Source organism: Carassius carassius, chromosome 12 (genome assembly GCF_963082965.1).
Source record: "Carassius carassius chromosome 12, fCarCar2.1, whole genome shotgun sequence".
Classification (NCBI taxonomy): Eukaryota; Metazoa; Chordata; class Actinopteri; order Cypriniformes; family Cyprinidae; genus Carassius; species Carassius carassius.
This window is the reverse complement of record NC_081766.1, coordinates 27,537,213-27,547,293: the sequence shown is the minus strand read 5'-3', so window position 1 is coordinate 27,547,293 and position 10,081 is coordinate 27,537,213.

Here is a 10,081-nt window from a genome sequence, read left to right as displayed (position 1 = left end):
CAGTGTCTGGAGAAGTCAGCTTTCAAAAAATTTCATCCTGAAGTGTACCTGCTGCCCATAACTAAAAAAGTAAGTAAATGAGTAGTATATATTTTTTACTTTTTATTTATTTGTTTATTTTTTTAATTTTATACTGGTCATTTTTTTTTTCATTTACGGAATGGTATGAAACTTGGTGACTTTTGTGGCACTTGATATACTGTATGAGAAAAAAGTGAACAAGAATAAAAATTGCTAAATGGTCTTAAAAAAATTGGGCAGCACACCAAAATATAGTGGTGTTGAAATAAATACCAAAAATAAACTTTAAAAAATATTAATAATAATAAAACATATAAAACAAATACTGAACAATAGTTTTGTTGTAGTCTTCCAAATATACTGTAAATCTAAATGCAAAACCTAATAAAATAAATTAATTACTTATGTCTGAAAATACTCTTAGAAACACCTAGGGAATACACAGCCCTATCTAAGTGAGGAATACCCCAGAGGGTTAAGGAAGTGAATGAATGAACAATTTGAATGAACAAGCTCACTCAGTTAAAAGCAGGAAGAAAGGAAGGAATGAGAAAAAAAAAAACTAAAATCTGAAATAATTAGCTGCCCAGTCACAAACAAATAACTAAACAAATAAAACATTAGATATCCAAACAAAAAATATCCAACTACTTTTTGCTTTGGGCCTTCATAAACATAAATCTTTTTAAACTATACTGCAAGAGACTCTTTGCATCTCTGAACTATTTGTGTTTTTCTACCTAGATGCTGTTACATCCCACACCTTATCAGAATGGCACGAAACTTGGTGACTTTTGTGGCACCTGATATATGAGAAAGAAAAAAACTGGACATGACTAAAATATGTGAAATGGTATTTAACAGTCATGCTTGTAATATTCAAGTCAAAAATAACCATTTAAAATGAAAATATGGAATATTTGTTTTCTTGTAGTCTTTTTGATAATGTCTAATACCACATATCCAAATGCAAATAAAATTATGTCTGAAAATACTTTTAGAAGCTACTAGGAAATACACAGCCCTAAATAAGGAATACCAAAGGGTTAAGGAAGTGAATGGATGAACAAATGTGACTGAACAATTTCAATTAACAAGTTCATTCAGTGAAGGAAGGAAGGAAGGAAGCAAGGAAGGAAGGAAGGAGAATGAGCTGAAATCTGAAATAATGAGCTTCCCAGTCACAAACAAACAAACAAACAAACACTTTGAAGAGACACTTTGTATCTCTAAAGTATTTGTGTATTTCTGCCTAGATGCTCCTACATCCTACCTCATCATTTGTAGAGAGAAACCGGTGCTCAAAAAACACACATGATGGACTTAAACGAATCATACAGGATTGTGATAATATTTAACTTGATTTCATCGTTTTCATTTAATCTTATTTTGTGTTTTATTTCTTTGTTTTTTTTCATGTTTAATGTCAGTTATCATGTGTTAATGTATTCAGATAACAACAGTTGATAGAGCACTGTCATTTTCCCATGTCAATAAAAAAATAAAAGTACTGTACCTAATTGACACGGCTTGCCATTTTTTAAGCAAATCCATAATGGAGGCTACAAGATATTTGTGACCAAAGGGGCGGGGCCGAGAGCCATGGGAATGGAATGAGGCCGGTGGAGTTAATGAGAATACACAACACCTGCGCCACTCACCGGTCTCGAGTCCCACGGAGGAGCTCCAAAAGGATAAAAGGAGGAGTGTCAACAGTACGGGACGAGAGAGGACCAGGCCTGGACTTTATTTTGGTTCTGTTTGTGTGCGACAGTCATCCACGAGGGGGTGTCGCACTGTTTTGTGTTTAATTTATTGTTAAAGTTCTATTTAAATGTTCGCCGGTTCCCACTTCCTTCTTCCCGAATTACGAACTGTGTTACAATATTCTATGGCCAGGCAGATATAGGGCCCTATTTTAACGATCTAAACGCAAAGTGTAAAGCGCACGGCGCAGGTGCACTCAGGACGTGTCCAAATCCACTTTTGCTATTTTAACGACGGAAAAACAGTTGGCGCGCCTGGGCGCATGGTCTAAACAGGTTGTCCCTATTCTCTTAATGAGTAATGGGTGTTTTTGGGGCATAACGTGCAATAAACCAATCAGAGTCTCATCTTCCAATTCCCTTTAAGAGCCAGCTGCACTCGTCCCATGACGGATTTGGTATTTACATGGCGGAATTTGGCAAGCGCAAATACAGAACGCGTCTCCGAGATGAAACGGAGCAAATAGATTCTGAATACATGCTGAATCCTAATTCTGATACATGCGATGACTATCCATTACGCCGCTTATTAGCCTACAAAAAAAATGTATGCATTGCAATCCTTTAATTTTTTTATATTTGGCATGTTTGTGTGCTGCTGTGCGTCCCTGTGTTTAATAAGCAGCATGTACGTTCGTTGCCTATACTAACACGCTCTTTAAATAAAGAAAAAACATTGCGCCAGACTTTAGACCAGGTTTGAGTTGGTCTATGGCACAGTCTATTTTCAGCTCCTTAAAATAGCAATGCGCCAGCAATGCGCCTGAACACACCTCTTTTTTAGACCAGCACACACATGGGGCGGGACAATGCGAATGGTGCCGGACTGAAACTAGCAAACACACTTGCGCTGCGCCTTACGTCACATTGCGCCGGGTGTATTATAGGGCCCATAGGGTTAAAATAGTAAAACATATATTCTTTTAATATTCTTTTAAGAGAGTTGACGATGTAATTCCAGTCAGAAGCAATAAATATATGAATAAATTAATAAATAAAAATCTGAGTTTGTCTCCATCATACCTTACAATTTTCCATCAAATCTGTCAGCTACGACTACTCAAAACCTTCAAACTGACTACGACTTTCTGCAACTATCTTTGACTCATCCAGACTGCAAAACGGCAAAATCTGTGTATCCCAGCCTTTAGTCAAGTTAATGCAAAAATGTGTGACTGGGTGAATGTATGAATGTATAGATGTGTGAGTGAATGATCAAGACAGTGTATTAATGAGTCACTGAATCAGTGAACAAACAAATGAATGAATGAATGAATGTGTATATATGTGCAGATGCATCTTCTTATGGTCAAACTAGCAACTTGATCTGAATAATTTCACCCAATTCAAGTCGTAACTCTGACAAACAGCAATAACTAAAGTGGGCTAACAACACTCATGTACTGGTTGCTTCTAAAATAAAGTCTGACCTTAAAAAGCAGATGCAGAGTATTGCCCATGAGCATGTCCTGTAGAAAAGTGCTGTCCTCTGAGGTGTCCATGTGAGACTCCAGCCTATAAAGCAAAGAGGCCAGCAACCTACACACATCTGAAGAAGGAGATTAATATTTTAAACAGGCTAATAGTCTTTAATATACTCTGAATTATTTAGCTCTATTCTTATACTGTGTATTTTCTTTCATTTGAGTGCAAAGAGACGTAAATATAGGATGTTTATTATTTGTCTCATTCACATATTGCCCTCTACTGGCAATAAATTAAGGTATGCAACCTTCTGTATTAAAACTAAAATGGGATGCTTAAATGTAGATACACATACAGTATGGCTGATTTTTACATATCTTATTATTAACCTAAACTTTAAGAGAGGCGCACCAGACTTGAAACTAAGAGCATTCAAATGAGACACAAATATATAGAGTAAATACATCCCACAGACTCAAGCCTGCAGCCAAAACATATACAAGCACCAATTGCATTCATGACACTCAAACATCCTGCTCACCTCATGGTACAGATGACAGGTTTATCATGATATACAGAAAGACAGCAGATAAAGGCCCTGCTTCTGTATCTAATATCTAATACAAAATATTGATATTGGTAAACATATTAAGTTAATTAATATATAAACAAACCCAATTAAAATGTAATTGTATAATTTCAAGTGGTTTCACATGTGACAATGGTTCCACCTAGTGGTAAATATTTCCCCTCAAGCTTTTTAGTGGATTATTTCATTGTCATAAAATACCAAATGGGGTCAATAGCACACACACACACACACACACACACACACACACACAAGACGTGTTACAAACATTTTTATTTCAAAGAAATACTGTTCTTTTGATCTCGCGTCTCGTGTTTATAAAAGCAAAACATTCTGACGGGCTACTAATGTTAGTTTGGTTAGCCCCTTTCACACTGCCATTCGGGCAAATACACGGGTAAAGTGTTCCGGCAATTGTTCCCGGGTCGCTAGATTTTGCACTTTCACACTGCCAGTGATTACCCGGAATATGTGCGTGCTTTCACACAATACCCTTAAAGATCCCGTAACGACACGTGACATCAGGGCGTGACGTGTAATGTCGAAAACGTTAGGCATGTTATACTTTCACTGAAGCAAGTGAACAATCTTGGCCAGGGCTGGACTGGGACAAAAAATCGGCCCGGGCATTTTTGCCCAGACCGGCCCACTATATGATCATAAACACCACCCATCTTTGCACGCCCTTAATTATATGCATACCAACTCCTATTCATTAAAACCACTAATGCCATGTAATGAGTGAGTATAGGAACGAGTGAGAGTTAACAGATGAAATAAGTCAAAATTGTATATTTATTAATACAGTTGAACTATATTCCACAGTGGTGAATCCTAAGACAAGCTATAAACGGCTCTGGCATAGCAATACCAGTGTTTCTTACAGGATTTTTGTTAAAACTATGGTGGTGTGTCCTTGGTCCTTCTAGGGGGGTTCGGGGGCATGCCCCCCCATGAGAAAATTTTGTGCATTTTAATGTTAAATTCATTAATCTGGTGCACTTTGAGAGTTCAAAATTAAAAGCTCCAACCCATATTCAGTGTGCAAATTAAACAAAGAAAAATTCAAACCTCTTTTAGTTACAGTGTCTATTTACATTACACCTATACATAATAATAGTTATAATATTAATCCAATGACAGTAATAGCCATATTTTGTAAAACAAATGCACAAAAAAATAAAGGAAACTTTCTTAATTAGTTTTACCAATTTCTATACTTGAAAGAGATAAGCACATGATCTTTTATTTTGACGCAAACTGCATCAAGCTTTTATTTTGGCGGAAAACAGGTTTACAAACGCCTCTTATTAAATTTCTAGTGAATTGCGGTAATCATCAACTATGCAGATGTGGAAATAATCTACACTCATGACATGGCCTAAGTGTTTTGAAAGTAGTTATGGTTACCGCAGGCTCTACACTTTCTCATCTCTCTCCTGATCCTCCATCCTCACTATCATCATCTGCCGCAGGAGCTGATGAAGGTCAGAAAACATATATTTTTACACAGTTTACAGTGTCTGCTTTAAGGGCCTGGTTCTATTTTTTCACGCTATTTATCTGCACATTCCTTGCGTTTCTTCTCCATCTTTTTTTACAGATACACACTGACACTGCTGCCGCTCGCTCACTCGTTTAAAGTTGTGATTGGGCCAGCCCAGTGTCAATCAAGAAAAGAGCCAATGGGCCGCTGATCTACGTGTTTCATGGGCTGGTCTGTCAGAAAAAAAAACTAACACTGACTTTGACCAATGCATTACACCGGCACAAACCCAGCGCCGCCAATTAAGCAAAACAAAACAAAACGAATGGGCCGCCGATGTTCAAATTTTATGGGCAGTTTAAAAAAAAAAAAAAAAAAAGTATGAGTATGAGATATCGCCCCAAAAAGCACGTCGGCCCACCGGGCAAATGCCCGGTATGCCCAATGGCCAGTCCAGCCATGATCTTGGCGTCAGCGCGGAAAGTGAGGAACTAACTGATCTCTGCTTCATTACAGTTTGCACATATTTTTTCGTCGCGAACGTTGATCTTCCTTCAAAACAGCCAGTAAAAGAGTCGCGCGATAACGTGAGTCATCACTTCGAGATGGCATTAGATCTGGCTTTTGAGCCCCTTTCACACTGCCATTCCGACAAATACACGGGTAAAGTGTTCCGGCAATTGTTCCCGGGTCGCTAGATTGTGCACTTTCACACTGCCAGTGATTACCCGTGATATGTGCGTGCTTTCATTATCATGAAATCATTATCATTAAAACTATAGTGACCAATGACCATTCGCAAAGACTCGCCTCGTTTAGTTACTGTGTGACAAGCCAGGCCTCTCTCACGGGTCACGCACAACATGTTCTCACTCACGCAGTGAAAAATACATAGACGGTAAAAAGATTCATTGGATTCAACGGAGACAAATGAAGTCAATTAGAAGCACACACTTCCTGGGGGTCGAGCGAACTGCGCAGACTCAAACTGAGCTTGATGACGTAAATGTCACATGAGCAACCTGTCTGACAATTGTAAGTCTTCTAATAGCTGTGCCAAGAGAAATCTGAATCACCCACCGAATCTTGCAGACATTGTTGAACAATTTTGTCCCGTTGCTTTTATGGACTCTCTATGGGCTTCTCCCTTGACTTCATGCCTCCACGTCCCCCCGATAGCCTCATAGACATTAAAAGATTGCCTGCAAGCTTCTCCTCCTGTCCATACGGTAATTTCTCTACTGTGCGACAGAGAGTCACAGGTTATGACGCAATCGTTAGCCTATTTTTACAAAAACTGTTTCTACGGGGCCACAACGTACTTTGTTCCGTATTTTTGAGAATCAATTCATTGAAAATCCATGACAGACTTCTTATATGTCAGACTATGAATGAAGACATTTGTAGTAGGGGTGTGCACGGATAGTCGAACTCTAATTATTCGATAAGTAAAAATGATATTCGAATTTCGCAAAAAAAAAAAAAAAAAAAAAAAAAAAAGTTCACCATAAAACCTAATTTGGTCACTTTCTGTGATTCTCCAAGGCATATTTGAAGATGTATGCAAGCAAAAAATAATTAATGAATGAATAAGGGGCTGTTCACATATATCGCGCCTAAAAACGCGTGGAAAACGCTAGGCGCGCCGCTTTCTCCTTCTTTCCAAGGCGCTCGGGCAGAAGCTCTCCTGGGGCATCTGCCAATGACGCGCTCTCGCCATGAAGACTCAGAGATTTCAGCAAAGGATAAATGGATTTGCAGCACAAAAAAAAAAAAAAACGCTTTTAGTAGCTCTGCTACTAAATTTATTTCAAAATGGCAATCCATATACAGCTATGATCAGCTGTTCCTTCATCTTGGTTGAGCTTTCAATGTGTTACAGGAAAGAATGAAGCTGAATGTTTAATTCTTGTCACATGACATGCGGTGCGCTTGCGGCATTCAGAAAAGTTGAGATGTTTTTAACTCGATGCAGTGCGGACGCGCCTGGAAAAAACGGGCGCATCGCACCGCGAGTGCATCGCGACCGCGCCGCTTCCATTATGAGCGCGCATACCGCGCGCCTACATTGGAAATAACGAACGTGAGCGCACAAAAGACGCGATAAGTAAATGGCCCCTAAGAACTGCGGTCTTCTACAGTGCTTCAGATATGCCGTGGAGAAATCACAGAAAGTGACCGAATTCAAGAACATTGTTGCGGCATTTCTCGGATGCCGGATGCAGCCGCTGTCACCAATGATGAAGAGGATGCAGCAATGCCCACTCTTTGGAAAAGGCTGAGCCAGTTCTTCAGCGATGATTACAGAGAGTCCAGCCGAGACGAGTGGGAACAGTTCTTGCTGGAGCCATGTATTCCACCAGATGAGGATCCCATTCAGTGGTGAAACGAAAACACGAAGCGCTTCACAAAACTTACTCGCTTAGCACACCGTTATTTGTGAGTCCCGCCAAGGTCTGTGCCATCAGAGCGCGTTTTCTCCGCGGCCGGCCTTATTGTTAACAGACTAAGGAGCCGACTTTCCCCCGATCATGTTTACATGCCTGTATTTCTTAACAAGAACATGTAAAACAATAGAAAAAAAAAGCAAAAAAGATTTGCTGACTGTTTCAAAGTTAAGTGTAGGCTACGTTCTACAATAGCCTAATTGCTGCAGGCTGCTTTACGTTTTTTTTGTTCCCTTTTTTTTTTCTTTTTCTTTGTTCACTTTTTTTTTTGTTGCTTTTAATCTGTACTTTTGTTTGTTTGCACGCATTGTTAAAGGTTTTCAGCTACAAAACACGATGTGTGATGTTCAAGCTTATTGTGTGTAAGCTTGTTCAAAATGACGGAAACAATAAATGTTGCTGAAAAATAACGTCCGTCTCATTAAATTTAATTTAAATAAACGAATATTCGAATTTTCTTTTTTTGTGAGCTCAAATATTCGAATGTGATATTTGCGGAAAACGCCCATCCCTAATTTGTAGGCTATGATAAGAAAAAAAAAACGTGCGGTAGATAGGCCTACTAATTTCTCGCCGTTTGTCTATGATCAGCGTAGCTTTTTAACATCTTGGAACCATAGACTGTATGCTTGGAACATGGTCGTTTCAGGCATTGTGAGTCATGTATCGTAGCAACGATGACGACAAGTGACAACAGCGGGAAATGTAAAAATGACTACCTCCGAGCAGCCGGCAAAAAAGAAAAAGAGCACAAAAATATAGAATTGAATGGGAAAATGACTTCCCATGGCTGGAATGCGAGAGGGACAATGAATACAAGGCCAATTGTACCATATGCCGTCATGTTTTTTTCACGGTGGAGTGTGTGATATTAAAGGTACAGGTTGTAGGACCTGCCACTAGAGGGCGCACTACCAAAACAATAACAATTTGTGGTTTGATGACGCTAAGAGGGAGCGTGGAATGATGGGATTTGTTGTCTTCTACCCAACCGCTGACAGCCATCAATCAGACGGAAAGATAAATCATAGATTTAACGCGAGTTCAACGATTTACACGAGTAGATTACATACAAAGTCAATGCAAAGACGTGATCAGACTATGGATCAGACGGGTCCTCGCACGGGTCTAGAGATGTGATGTCCAGAGTTTGGCGTGTATGCCCCATAATACTAATCTTGTTGATTGTTATAATAGCATACGTTTTCTGTATTTTTATGAATCAAAACAACTCACCTGTCGAGTAAAACACAAGCGAGATCGGCATCTCTTTCTAACGTAGACTAACCAAGTTCCGTACAAAATAATGTTCTGTACAGGTGACATTTTAGCGCCGATTTAAGAATAAATAATTACAGGTCGTACATAAACTATATATCTGTGTAATCCTTATGTTTCTCTCTTTCACCCCCGATCTAAACAGAGACCCATCCGCTGTTTGTTTCAGTAAGATTTGATTAAATTTGCTCGGTGTGCCCACCGCACTTGAAAATGGACGGTGGGGAAGATTTAATTCAAAACTTCAGCTTGGAAGGGAAGACAACTAGAGCAGCGAAAATATACATTTCTATTCCACTTATGTTTCCCACAGTACTACAGCCTTTATTAAATGAATATTATCACAAATTGTTAAATATATTACATTACCTTTTGTTGAATAAATGCTTTGAAATGGGAATGTTTAAGCTTCGATTGCGGGTGATGACCACTTAGCGCCACCCTCACCTGAGCCAGGCAGCAGAGATCTCTTACTTTATGAAGTTTTCACATTGGTTAACCTTTTTTATTATTAATCAGAGCAAATTATTTGCCCTTATCGTCTTCTGGGTTTTCAGAAAGATATGGAAATGATGTTCACTAAATCAAGTTTTGAGCGCTGTACGGAACACCATTATAAGCCTGTAAGGAACACTGTTAACCCCTATCATGTTCCGTACACTGGCGGAGGAGGTACTTTTCCCCACTTTTCTCAAGAACTATTGGTCCTAAAGACATCAATCAAAGTGTATAATAGGTATTCCCCATAGACAGTGAAAGAAATGGACACAGCGACCCCATTGGATTCAACATAGACAAATTAAGTCAATTAGAAGCACGCACTTCCTGGGGGTCGAGCGAACTGCGCAGACTCAAACTGAGCTTGATGATGTAGAGGTCAGGTGAGCAACCTGTCTGACAATTGTAAGTCTTCTAATTGCTGTGCCAAGAGAAATCTGAATCACCCACCAAATCTTGCAGACATTGTTGAATAGTTTTGTCCCGTGGCTTTTATGGAATCTCTATGGGCTTCCCCCTTGACTTTATGCCTCCGCGTCCCCCCGATTGCTTCATAGACAGTAAAAGATTG